The sequence below is a fragment of the Ranitomeya imitator genome, chromosome 6, assembly GCF_032444005.1.
Source record: "Ranitomeya imitator isolate aRanImi1 chromosome 6, aRanImi1.pri, whole genome shotgun sequence".
NCBI classification, from domain to species: domain Eukaryota; kingdom Metazoa; phylum Chordata; class Amphibia; order Anura; family Dendrobatidae; genus Ranitomeya; species Ranitomeya imitator.
This window is the reverse complement of record NC_091287.1, coordinates 249943089-249955282: the sequence shown is the minus strand read 5'-3', so window position 1 is coordinate 249955282 and position 12194 is coordinate 249943089. Positions and strand designations below refer to the sequence as shown.

At 43.1% G+C, this 12194-nt stretch overlaps 1 protein-coding gene across 1 annotated transcript in view; it reads left to right on the top strand.

Moving 5' to 3' along the window:
* GABBR2 (gamma-aminobutyric acid type B receptor subunit 2) overlaps window positions 1–12194 on the top strand; it is a 1074198-nt gene that overhangs the window by 616171 nt on the left and 445833 nt on the right. The gene's annotated exons all lie outside the window — the stretch shown is intronic.

Here is a 12194-nt window from a genome sequence, read left to right as displayed (position 1 = left end):
GCAAATGGAAATAAAAACGTTATAGCGGAAAACATCAACTTGTCCCACAAAAAATAAGCTACCATGCAGTTCCATCAGCAAAAAAATTTAAAAGCTTTAGCTCTCATTATGTAGCAATGTAAAAACAATACTTTTTTCTATAAAATAGCATTTATTGTGTAAAAGTGGCAAAACATAATAAAATTTATATATCATATTTTTTGGATTATAAGACGCACTTTTTTTCCCCAAAATGTTTTGGGGAAATGGGGGTGCGTCTTATAATAAGGATGTACTTTACCGGTACCGTAGCTGCAGTCTGGTATGAGGGGGTTTCCGGCGCTGCTGCGGGTGCTGGCAGTGCTGCGGGGTATCCAGCACTGCACCGCTGGGCACCCGCAGCAGCGCCAAACACCCCCGCAGCATCGGACACCTGCAGCAGCGAACCATACAATGGAACACTCTCTCATCCCGGCCTGCGGCCTGGAGCATCACCCCACTCCTTCCTCCTCCAACAGGGACCCTGGGACCCTGCTTCACCACAGCCACCACACCCGGTAAGCATTAAGATGCATGGATTATAAATAGCACCATCATTTTGTTTAAAAAAAAAAATTCCTATTTTTCTCCTCAAAATTTGGGGTGCGTCTTACTATCCGGAGCATCTTATAATCTGAAAAATACGGTGCATGTAGTATCACTGTAATCGTATTGACCCGAAGAATAAAGCCATTTAATCACTTTTACCAAATGGTGAACAGTATTAAAAAAAATCCTAAAAAACAAAACAACTCCTGAATTTCTGTTTTTTGTTCATTTTGCCTCCCAAAAATTGGAATAGAAAGAGTCGTGTGCTCGAAAATGGTACTAATATAATTGTCAACTCAACCGCAAACAAGGATTACTAACACGACTCTGTTGGCAGAAATATAGAAAAATTATAGCTGTCAAAATATGGCTATGCAAAAACTTGTTTTTGGAAGAAAAACATTTTTAGTGTGTGATAGCAGCCAAACAGAAAAAAAAGATATAAATCTGGTATGTGATAATCTCGTCAATTTAAAGAATAAAGTCATCTAATTACTTATACCATTTTAAAAAATGGTCTAAAAAATGAAAGAAACAATTATTGCCCTGCTGTTGATTTGTTCATTCTGCCTCACAAAGATCACACATTTACACTTCTCTCTATGCTGAGCACTTACACCTATAGCTGTATGAATTCAGATTAGCTTTATTAGCTTTAAACTTTATTCTAGGTAAATGTAGCAAAACAGCGATTTCACCACTATTTTTCATGTTTTAAATAACATCACCATAATATGTGTAGTTTTTTTTATATTTTACTAATCTTTCGCAATCACCTTAGTTTAATAGTATACTGGAATGACAACACTAAAATCTTGGCAGATGTTTATCATATCGCACACTTAATATACGACATTAATGCCATTGTCAAGCGCAAGCTGAGGGGTGCACTTGAGCTAACTTTCTCTTTTTCAGCTGTTTAACATTCAGTTTGTACATGGCATGCACCTGTCCACACTGTGTGACCTAGTTATGAGTTAAAATAGGTGGAAGGTCTGCATCCAAAACCATGTGTGACTGCTGTCCCCACAGTCACAGAGGATAAAGAGGATGTGGGTGCACTTGATGGGGCAGACGGTGGTTGACCCGACCCACTACGTCGCATTGCAGCACAGTGAGCTTCCCACTGCAACTTATGCCTCATATCCAAGTGACGGCTCATGCATGAAGTACTCAAGCTAGTGATTTTTTGGCCTTTACTGAGATTTTGTTGACAAATCTTACAGACAACATGAGTCAAAAAATGCCCAGGCTATGCAAGGCTTAGAGCCCATGCGACCTGGAGAGCCACCACAACTTCTGGTCTGAGGCACAGTTGGGGTTGAGGATGCAGTTGTTGACGTGCTTCCAGTACGCCGTTTCTGTCCAGGAAGGCGCACCGTTACCTCATCGTCAGACTCGTCTCTAGAATCCTCCTCCATCTCCTCTGCTGACCTCATGGACTGGCGGACTGGGGGTTGACAGTAAGTGGGGTCTACAACCTCGTCATCATCATTCTGTGTGTTCTCACACCCGTCATCCTCAGAGCCAACCTCTTACTGCCCCGACCGACAAGTCAAGTTTTCGTTCCAATCAGGTATCTCAGTCTCATCATCTTCTTCCTCATTGTCTCCACCAACAGGAGTTATAGTTTGGGAACGAGGGTCTACATTATGCTCAGAACCTTCTTCATCTGGGCCTGGATCCGACTCACAAAGATTCTGGGCATCAGTGCAGACCATTTCCTTGTCTGGATTCACAGAAGCTCTGGAGCAGACTTCTGATTCCCAGGCTATAGTATGTGTAAACAGCTCTACAGACTCAACCTTGTGTGTTACCCCATGCTCAGACGGGCAGCTGGAGACTTGGGAGCTGTGAGGAAGCAAGTGCGATTGGGGTGACAACTCTGAGGACTGGAGTAGTTGTGATGTTGAAGTTGACATGGAGGAGAGCCAACTTGAAGAGCACTTGATATCCGTTCAAGCACCTGATGTTTTGTGCCTCATTTGGAATTTTTGGCGATGCTTGTAGCGATGGTTGTCAGAAAGGGATCATATCAGATTGTCCACGAAAAGAAGTAGACATCTTACTTCGGCTGGAAGATGGTCTTTCTTCTGCAGATGTTACTGTTGCTTTACCACCTACCCCACGGACACAACCTTTTTTTCCCTTTCCAACATGCCTATTCCCCTTTCCACAAGCAGCAGGCCTTTTGCCACTCATTTTATTGCTTAACTAATTGGCAACTCTGTATCTGTAGTTGTTGGCACAACAACCGATGGATGAAAACCGAGCAGATCTAAGTAGCCAAACTGTGGTACTAGGCCCAAAATTAATAACTGGATTAGATGCAGGGAAAATTGAGATATACAGGCGGTATAGTTTGTTTCACAGGTGGGCTACTCTGCTGACGTGCAGACACTGCTCCTAGGCCCTAAACTATTAACTGTATTAGATGCAGTGAAAATTGAGATACACAGACGGTATAGTTTGTTTCACAGGCGGGCTACTCTGCTGACGTGCAGACACTGCTCCTAGGCCCTAAACTATTAACTGGATTAGATGCAGTGAAAATAGAGATACACATGCGGTGTAGCTAGTTTCACAGGCAGGCTACTCTGTTGACGTGCAGACACTCCTCCTAGGCCCAAAACCAATAACTGGATTAGCGCAGTAAAAATTGAGATACACAGGCGGTATAGTTAGTTTCACAGGCAGGATACTCTGCTGACGTGCAGACACTGCTCCTAGGCCTAGAACTAATAACTGGATTAGATGCCGTGAAAATTGAGATACACCAGCGGTATAGTTTGTTTCACAGGCAGGCTACTCTGCTGACGTGCAGAAACTGCTCCTAGGCCCTAAACTATTAACTGGATTAGATGCAGGGAAAATTGGGATACACAGTCGGTGTAGTTAGTTTCACAGGCAGGATACTCTGCTGATGTGCAGACACTGCTCCTAGGCCCTAAACTATTAACTGTATTAGATGCAGTGAAAATTGAGATACACAGACGGTATAGTTTGTTTCACAGGCGGGCTACTCTGCTGACGTGCAGACACTGCTCCTAGGCCCTAAACTATTAACTGGATTAGATGCAGTGAAAATAGAGATACACATGCGGTGTAGCTAGTTTCACAGGCAGGCTACTCTGTTGACGTGCAGACACTCCTCCTAGGCCCAAAACCAATTACTGGATTAGCGCAGTAAAAATTGAGATACACAGGCGGTATAGTTAGTTTCACAGGCAGGATACTCTGCTGACATGCAGACACTGCTCCTAGGCCTAGAACTAATAACTGGATTAGATGCCGTGAAAATTGAGATACACCAGCGGTATAGTTTGTTTCACAGGCAGGCTACTCTGCTGACGTGCAGAAACTGCTCCTAGGCCCTAAACTATTAACTGGATTAGATGCAGGGAAAATTGGGATACACAGTCGGTGTAGTTAGTTTCACAGGCAGGATACTCTGCTGACGTGCAGACACTGCTCCTAGGCCTAGAACTAATAACTGGATTAGATGCCATGAAAATTGAGATACACCAGCGGTATAGTTTGTTTCACAGGCAGGCTACTCTGCTGACATTCAGACACTGCTCTAGGCCCAAAACTAATAACTGGATCAGATGCAGTGAAAATTGAGATACACAGGCGGTGTAGTTAGTTTCTCAAGTGGGCTACTCTGCTGACGTGCAGACACTGTCCCTAGGCCCAAAACTATTAACTGGGTTAGATGCAGTAAAAATTGAGATACACAGGTGGTGTAGCTAGCTTCACAGATGACTATCAGACAATGCTGCTAGCCCAAAAGGATTGGCTGAGCTAGATTACACCAAATGCTGTGACAAACACTTGCACAGCACTGGCACAGACCTGCCTGGCAAACAGTGCTATGAACTGCTGTAACCTACCCTGAAAAGGGCTGATATTACAACTAGTCCCGACTCCTCCCAACTCCCTAAACCTATCTCTCTGACAATTCGCTCCAAAAAAAACACTTATAGCCTGTATAGCGCCCACAGCAGCAGCGGTGCCGTCTAACACTAAGCTGCAGCAGTGAGGAAATGGTGGCGACGGGGCAAATGGCTGGTTCTTATAGGGCAAGGAGGACAAGTGACATACACAGCAAATTACACATGCCCTTGCCTGTGTGCATCACATGCACATTGTTGTGTGTGTGTGCACTGCTGATAGAGAGACTGCACCACCCCACTGTAAATGCGGGAAAAAAAAAATGGAGATCGGCGTTATTTCAGCGCAGATCTATCCCTCGCCCCCTCCCCGCCCACTATACACTGAAACAGTCTATTAACAATGATAAACAGTTTTAATGTGCAAATCAAGCTAGGCTTCCGGTGAACGAACAGTTATCGAACAGAAACTCGAACAGCCGAATTTTAAGCAATTTGTTAGGGTTCGTCGAACAACTCGAACACCGCCCAAAAGAGTTCGAATTTGAAATTGGCGAACAGTTCAACTCAAACACCGCTCATCTCTAATTATCAGTCAATAATGTCATCTCTTATCTCAGTAATGTAAAAATCTGTCTTCAAATTCAAATTTTACATTTAAACTGGGGTCTAAGGGATAACGTTTCTCCTTGTGAAGAGTGACATAGCAGCTCTGGCTTTTCAAGGTAAGGAGGCTTTTTCACCGTGCAGTGCTCCTCTGGGAAATTTAATATGCAAATTGCCTCTTCAGAGAGAAAGAGGACTTGAACTCTATAGCCAACAGGTGGTGCTATAGAGTTCAAGTCCTCTTTCTCTCTGAAGAGGCAATTTGCACAATTAAACTGGGAATTTAAAAATGAACGATTAGGCCTAATGGAGAAAGAAGCAGATTTCTCTGATAAAATATATCGCAAAGTTTTTTATTTTCTTGTGTACTATTGATATCTAATATATAAAGCTGAATGTGTGTATGTGTGTGTGTGTGTATGTCCGGGATTGGCATCTGAACCGTCGCAGCTACAGCCACAAAATTTTGCACAGTCACACGTCTGGACCCCGAGAGCGTCATAGGCTATGTTGTGAGGTGAAATTTTAACCCCGCACTTTCCAATTCACCAAACAATTTTGCCCCTATCTATATAATGGGGAAAAAGTGAAAGGAAAAGTGTTGGAGGCGTCGCAGCTACAGCCACAAAATTTTGCACAGTCACACGTCTGGACCCCGAGAGCGTCATAGGCTATGTTGTGAGGTGAAATTTTAACCCCGCGCTTTCCAATTCACCAATTTTGCCCCTATCTACATAATGGGGAAAAAGTGAAAGGAAAAGTGTTGGAGGCAAATTAACAGCTCCCAGATGTGAACAAGGGGGACTTAAAGAATGAGAGCGATGGCGCCAAAGAGTATATACCGTACAGTTGCTAAGGTGGGGCCCTGACATGGGATACTCACCACACACGGGGATATGAACACACACACAAAATGTGCCACACACTACCACGTGCTTGAAAACATATACCACCCTCAGCACACATTTTGCCACACATGTGCAGCACCCCAGAGACCTGCTCGTTGCAGTATGGTGCTCTGCCGCTAAGGGGAGCAGCGGTACGTCTGATGGCACTAAGGAGTTCTCCTGACCAGGTATCACCAGTACACATTACACTTCACACTCCGGCCACTAGGGGGAGAAAAAGGCTTTATTTATTGGGCCACTCCTCACACTGGTAAAACTAGGGGCTGGGGAGGAAGTTAGTCAGAAGCTGACTGGGTTGGATCCAGGCAACATCCCGTGGCAGGGGGTGTTGCAGGGAGAAGGCACAGGGGGGTCCCTGTCAGGCGTGGGAACCTGGCAGGTGCCTAGCGAACAGAACAGAACGTTACGGAACCGCGCCTGCACACCCTGCGGCGGTATCCTAAGAAAGAGACACGAAGGGAAGGATATTGTGGAACCGTGTAAACGAGATCAAGCACAAAGGAGAGCCAGTAAGAGTCATGCCGAGAGAGAGAGAGGCAACATCTTACTGAGGCGCGTAGTCGGTGGCCGGAACACCATAGGAGTAACTGACTTCAGGCCTTACTTCAAACTCCGCTGGACAGTTAATCATAGGTTGACTGTCTACCTTACTACACCTACGAAGACATAGGGGGCAACATTGGGAGAGGGGCATCTCTAGGGTCCCGGAAGACCTCCAAGCCTTCCCGTCATACGGGTGGCGTCCTAGCCATAATATACCTGGGGACGTTAGAAACTAGTAACATCTGGAACCAAAGAACGAAAGAGAGCTGTAGAGAACGAACGAACGAGAACAGCAGTTGTGAGGACTATTCCGAATGCTCAGCAGGGTAGGACTACAACACACAGGCGCTAGTGGTAGGCAACGATTTCCATCTGCGAAGGAAACTCTGGATGTGCCCATCGGACCGGCCGGTCTCTGAGAGCCCTGTTAAACGTACTCTGGATTGAGGATCCTGAAGCCTTCAGTAAAGAGGTAAAGAGACTGCAACCTTGTGTCCTCATTATTGACTATACCTCACACCATCATCATCCACCTTACTGGGTAGCCCTGGGGACATACTTCACCTGTGGGAAGGTATACCATCCAGCTGCCATTCCATCACCCCAGTGTACCCCATAGCAGCGTCGGTCCACCTGACCGAACACCACAGGTGGCGTCACGAACTACTGACAGACTGTTTCACCACTTTCATTGGACGCCCCTTAGAAGGGTCGTGGACTGGGTCTAGCCACCGTGACAGCCTCAGAACCGAACCAGAGAGGCCCGGTACCGAAACGCGTGGCCCTGTGTCTGGGGGTGCTCCACATACACCAACCTCACCACATAAAAGTCGAAACACAAAAATCGCCGCTCAAAACTCGCCATGCACAAAACTCGCCACATGCAAAACTAGGCTCACGCAAAACTCGCTACCCGTGCAAAACTCACTTCAAGGGAAAACTCGCCACATGCAAAACATGCACCCACGGAAAAATTGCCACATGCATAAAAGTTGCAACATACAAAACTTACACATACTCAAAAGGCACCACACATAAAACTCGCCATGCGCAAAACTCGCCAAGCGCAAAACTTGCTGCACACAACTTGCTACATTATCCTGTCACATACAACTCGACACACAAAATGTTGCTACACGCATGTCGCCACACAAAACTCATCTCACAAAAGTCGCTACATGCATGTCGCCACACGCAACTCAACACACACAACTTGACACACGAAACTCGCCCTAAAACACACACAATTCTGGTCTTATCCTTCAAAGATAAAAATCTGATTAATAAGCAGACAAACTACAAGAGCAACAAATGTACCATATATGAAATACGCCAGCTGTCAGTCACATGATCTGTCTATTATGTGTATGTGTGAGCTAATATATACTGCCAGGGGGAGGGCTTCCTTTTGGCTGGGGATTTATCAGGCTGCCAATTTAGCTTACAAATACTGAGGTAAAAATACTGACCAAATAACGTGTGAATGAGGTCTAATACAGGAGAAGATGACAGGTATATACTATATACAGGAGAGATGAGACACAGGTATATACTATATAGAGGAGGAGATGACATACAGGTATATACTATGTACAGGAGGAGATGACACACAGGTATATACTATATACAGGAGCAGATGACCTACAGGTATATACTATATACAGGAGGAGATGACATACAGGTATATACTATATACGGGAGGAGATGACACACAGATACATACTATATACAGGGGAGTTGACACACAGGTATATACTATATACAGGAGGAGATGACATACAGGTGTATACTATATACAGGAGATGACATACAGGTGTATACTATATATAAGGGAGATGACAAACATGTATATACTGAGGTGAAAATGAGAGGTGTGAGGTGAAAATGAAAAGGTGTGAGTGCAAAATGAGAGGAGTGAGGGAAAATAGTGGAGTGATCGGAAAATGACAGATATGAGGTCGAAATGACAAGTGTTAGGGGGGAATGAGAGGAGTGAGGGGGAAAATAAGAGGAGTGAAGGGGAAAATGAGAGGTGTGAGGGAGAAAATGAGATATGTGAGAGGGAAAATGAAAGATGTGATGGGGAAAATAAGAGGCGTGAGGGGAAAATAAGAGAAGTGAGGTGCTGTAACTAACCACAGATATTTACTATGCCCAGGCAACGCCGGGCTCTTCAGCTAGTATGAAATAAAAATTAAACCAACAATTTCTCTTTAACCCATCTACCCCCAATCCTGTTTTCACTTTCTTTGCCATGCCAAATTTCACAATTCTGACTAGTGTCAGATTATTTATAAGGTAACAACTCTGGACAACTTCAATGTATCCCAGTGATTTTTTTGTGACACATAGTACTTTATGTTAGTGGTAAATTTAGATTGATATTTTTCGCTTTTTTTTGTGAAAGAATCAGAATTTTGGTAAAAAGTTTGGAAATTCTGCAAATTTAAAACTTTAAATTTTTATGCCCTTTAGTGAGCTAGTTACATTACACAAAATAGTTAATAAATTACATTTATCACATGTCTACTTTACAACAGTGTAAATTTTTAAACATAATGTGTTTTTTTGTTAGGAAGTTAGAAGGTTTAAAAGTTGAGCAGCAATTCCCATTTTTATATCAAAATTTACAAAACCAATTTTTTAGGGACCACATCACATTTGAAGTGACTTTGAGGGGCCTGTATGACAGAAAATACTCAAAAGGGACATAATTATAAAAACTACACCACTCAAAGTGCTCAAAACCACATTCAACAAGATTATTAACTCTTCACTTGCGTCACAGAAATTAAAGCAACGTGTAAAAAAAATGAAAAATTTGCATTTTCACTAGGGTAACAGAACAAAATGGACCTTACAGTTTGTTGTGCAATTTCTCCTGAGTACCCCAGTACCTTATTTGTGTTAGAAATCTACAGTTTGCACAGCAGGGCTCAGAAGGGAAGTAACATCATTTGACTTTGGGAGTGCAAAATTGTTTGGAATCAATAAAGGTAGTGTTTGCAATTCCCTTGATGTACCTAAACAGGGGAAAAACCCCAGAAGTGACTGCATTTTTGAAACTATACTTCTAGAAATTTACAAATTAGTTGTGGTGAACACCTTAAACGCACTGGGGCTTTAAATAATTTTGTAATATTGAGCCGTGCAAATGAAAAAATATATTTTTCCTGCAAAAGCATTGATTCTGCCGCAAATGTTTAATTTTCACAAAGGTAACAGAAGGCAATAGACTATATAATTTGTTGTGCAATTTCTTCTGAGGGCACCAAACCCCATGTGTGGCATAAAACTACTGATTGGGCACATGGCAGGGCTCGGAAGGTAAGGAGCTCCAATTAAAATCTGGTGCGCAATTTTAACGAAAAGATTAGGGAAGCAATGTCACATTTGCAGCACCCCTGACATGCCAAAACAGCAGAAACCCTACACAAGTGACCCCATTTTGGAAACTACACCTATTGAGGAACTCATCCAGGGGAGTAGTGAGCATTTTTAAGCCCCATGCTTTAAGCAGAATTGTATAACATTGTGCTGGGTCATTCAAAAAAATTTTTTTTCCATCTAAAATGTTGTTTTGGACCCAAGGTTTTAATTTTCAAAAGGGATAATAGGAGAAATTGAAAGTATAATTTCTTACGCAAATTCTCCTGAGTATGCCAATGCACCATATTTGGTCAAAAAACAATTTGAGGCACAGTGCAAAGCTCAGAAAGGAAAAAGTGCCATATTAGAGTTCAGATATTGTTGGAATGGTTTCAGGGCGCTATATCACATTCACAGAACCCCTGAGCTGCCATAACAGTTGTACTCCCCATAAGTGATCCCACTTTACAAGCTACACCCCTCAATGAAGTCATATATGGGTGCAGTTAGCATGTTGACACCACATGTGCTTCACAGAATTTTTTACCATTGGGCAGTAAAGAAAGAATAATAACGTTTTTAGCACTAAAATGTTATTTTAGCCCCACATTTTTATTTTTATGAAGGCTAATAGGAAAAAATGGATATCAGTTTGTTGTGCAATTTATCCTGAGTGCGCCAATACCCTACATGTAATTGGGGACTACTTTTCAGGCACAGTGCAAAAGCACAGAAAGGAAGGAGCACCTTATTATAGTGCAGATTTTACTGTTATGGTTTGCGGGTGCCATGATCCTCTAAGAGAGCCACAGAGGTACCAGGACAGCAACTCTCCCATAAGTCCTTAAGTGACCCCATTTTACAGACTACAACTCTCATTGAATACATCTTAGGGTGCAGTGATCATATTGACACCACAGGTGTGTCACAGAATTTTATACCAATGGGCAGTGGGAAAAAAATTATATTTTTACCGTAACGATTTTGTTTTAGCCCCAGATTTTATATTTTCACCCAAGGAAATAGGGAAAAATGGCACCAATGTTTGTCACATAATTTATACTGAATTTAGAAATACCTCATATGTGGCTGTACATGTAAATTTGGATCACGTTTGTCCAAAGCTTTACGCTGAGTGCTTACATAGGGGTTTTCATCTAAATCTCCAAGTGATGTGATTCAGGTGAAACCCCTGAGTAATCCATTCACTATCATAAGGCAGCAGTGTTACTCTGGACTCCATCTGACCTCTGTTCAGTGGTGTCCTTCTTTTCAAAAGTGCACAAAACTGTGGTTGACCGCTCTTTTATGCACGCTTTAAAAGACAGACACTGCCGGATCATAGGCCACATGGCATCCAAAGTCCCTCCATCTGCTTTATTATAAAGAATCTCCTGCTGGGTGTTCTGTCGGAATCACATAATTTAAAATTTACATGGAAACACCGGTGTAAGCATTTAGCGTAGAGTGCAGAATAAATGTGAGCCGAGCAATACTGCAATCTTTGGGAGGCAGAATGAACAAATCAACAGCAGGTGGAGAATTGATTTTAATTATTGTTTACGCCATTCCTCTTGTGTTTATTCTTTTGTAGCTGTGCCCACATGATAGCCAGGACGTATACATACATCCTAAGACGGGAAGCCTCCTCCTAGCCAGGACATATCGATACATCTAAGATCATGAAGGGGTTAATGCAATACATAAAAAATAGGGTTTTCCTCTAAGTATTGCAATCTGTTTTCCTACAGCTCCATTAATAGTAATTTTAATTTTATTGTGTACACAAGTCATCACATACCTTCCTGCAATAACAAGCATAATACAAATAACATAGCAAAATCAAAACTAAGCAAATAAAACTGAGACTTCACAACTGAAGATCAATGTCTTACACTTTGTTCCAGCAATAACTTCCCATTAAAGGGAACCTGTCACCCCGTTTTTTGAGATTGAGATATAAATACTGTTAAATAGGGCCTGTGCTGTGCGTTACTATAGTGTATGTAGTGTACCCTGATTCCCCATGTATGCCGAGAAATACATTACCAAAGTCGGCGTTTTCGCCTGTCAATCAGGCTGGTCTGGTCAGGTGGGCGTGTTCACAGCGTTCTTTTCTTCCCCAGGTTTCCGTTGGTGGCGTAGTGGTGTGCGCATGTCCAAGGTCCGGATTCCCTGTGCCCACGTGAAGACACAGCGCGCGATCTGCGCTGTCATTCCTTTCATCGGTGCGGGCGGCCATCTTCCTGGGGCCGCGCGTGCGCAGATGTAGTGCTCTGCTGCACGGGGCTTCAGGAAAATGGCCGCG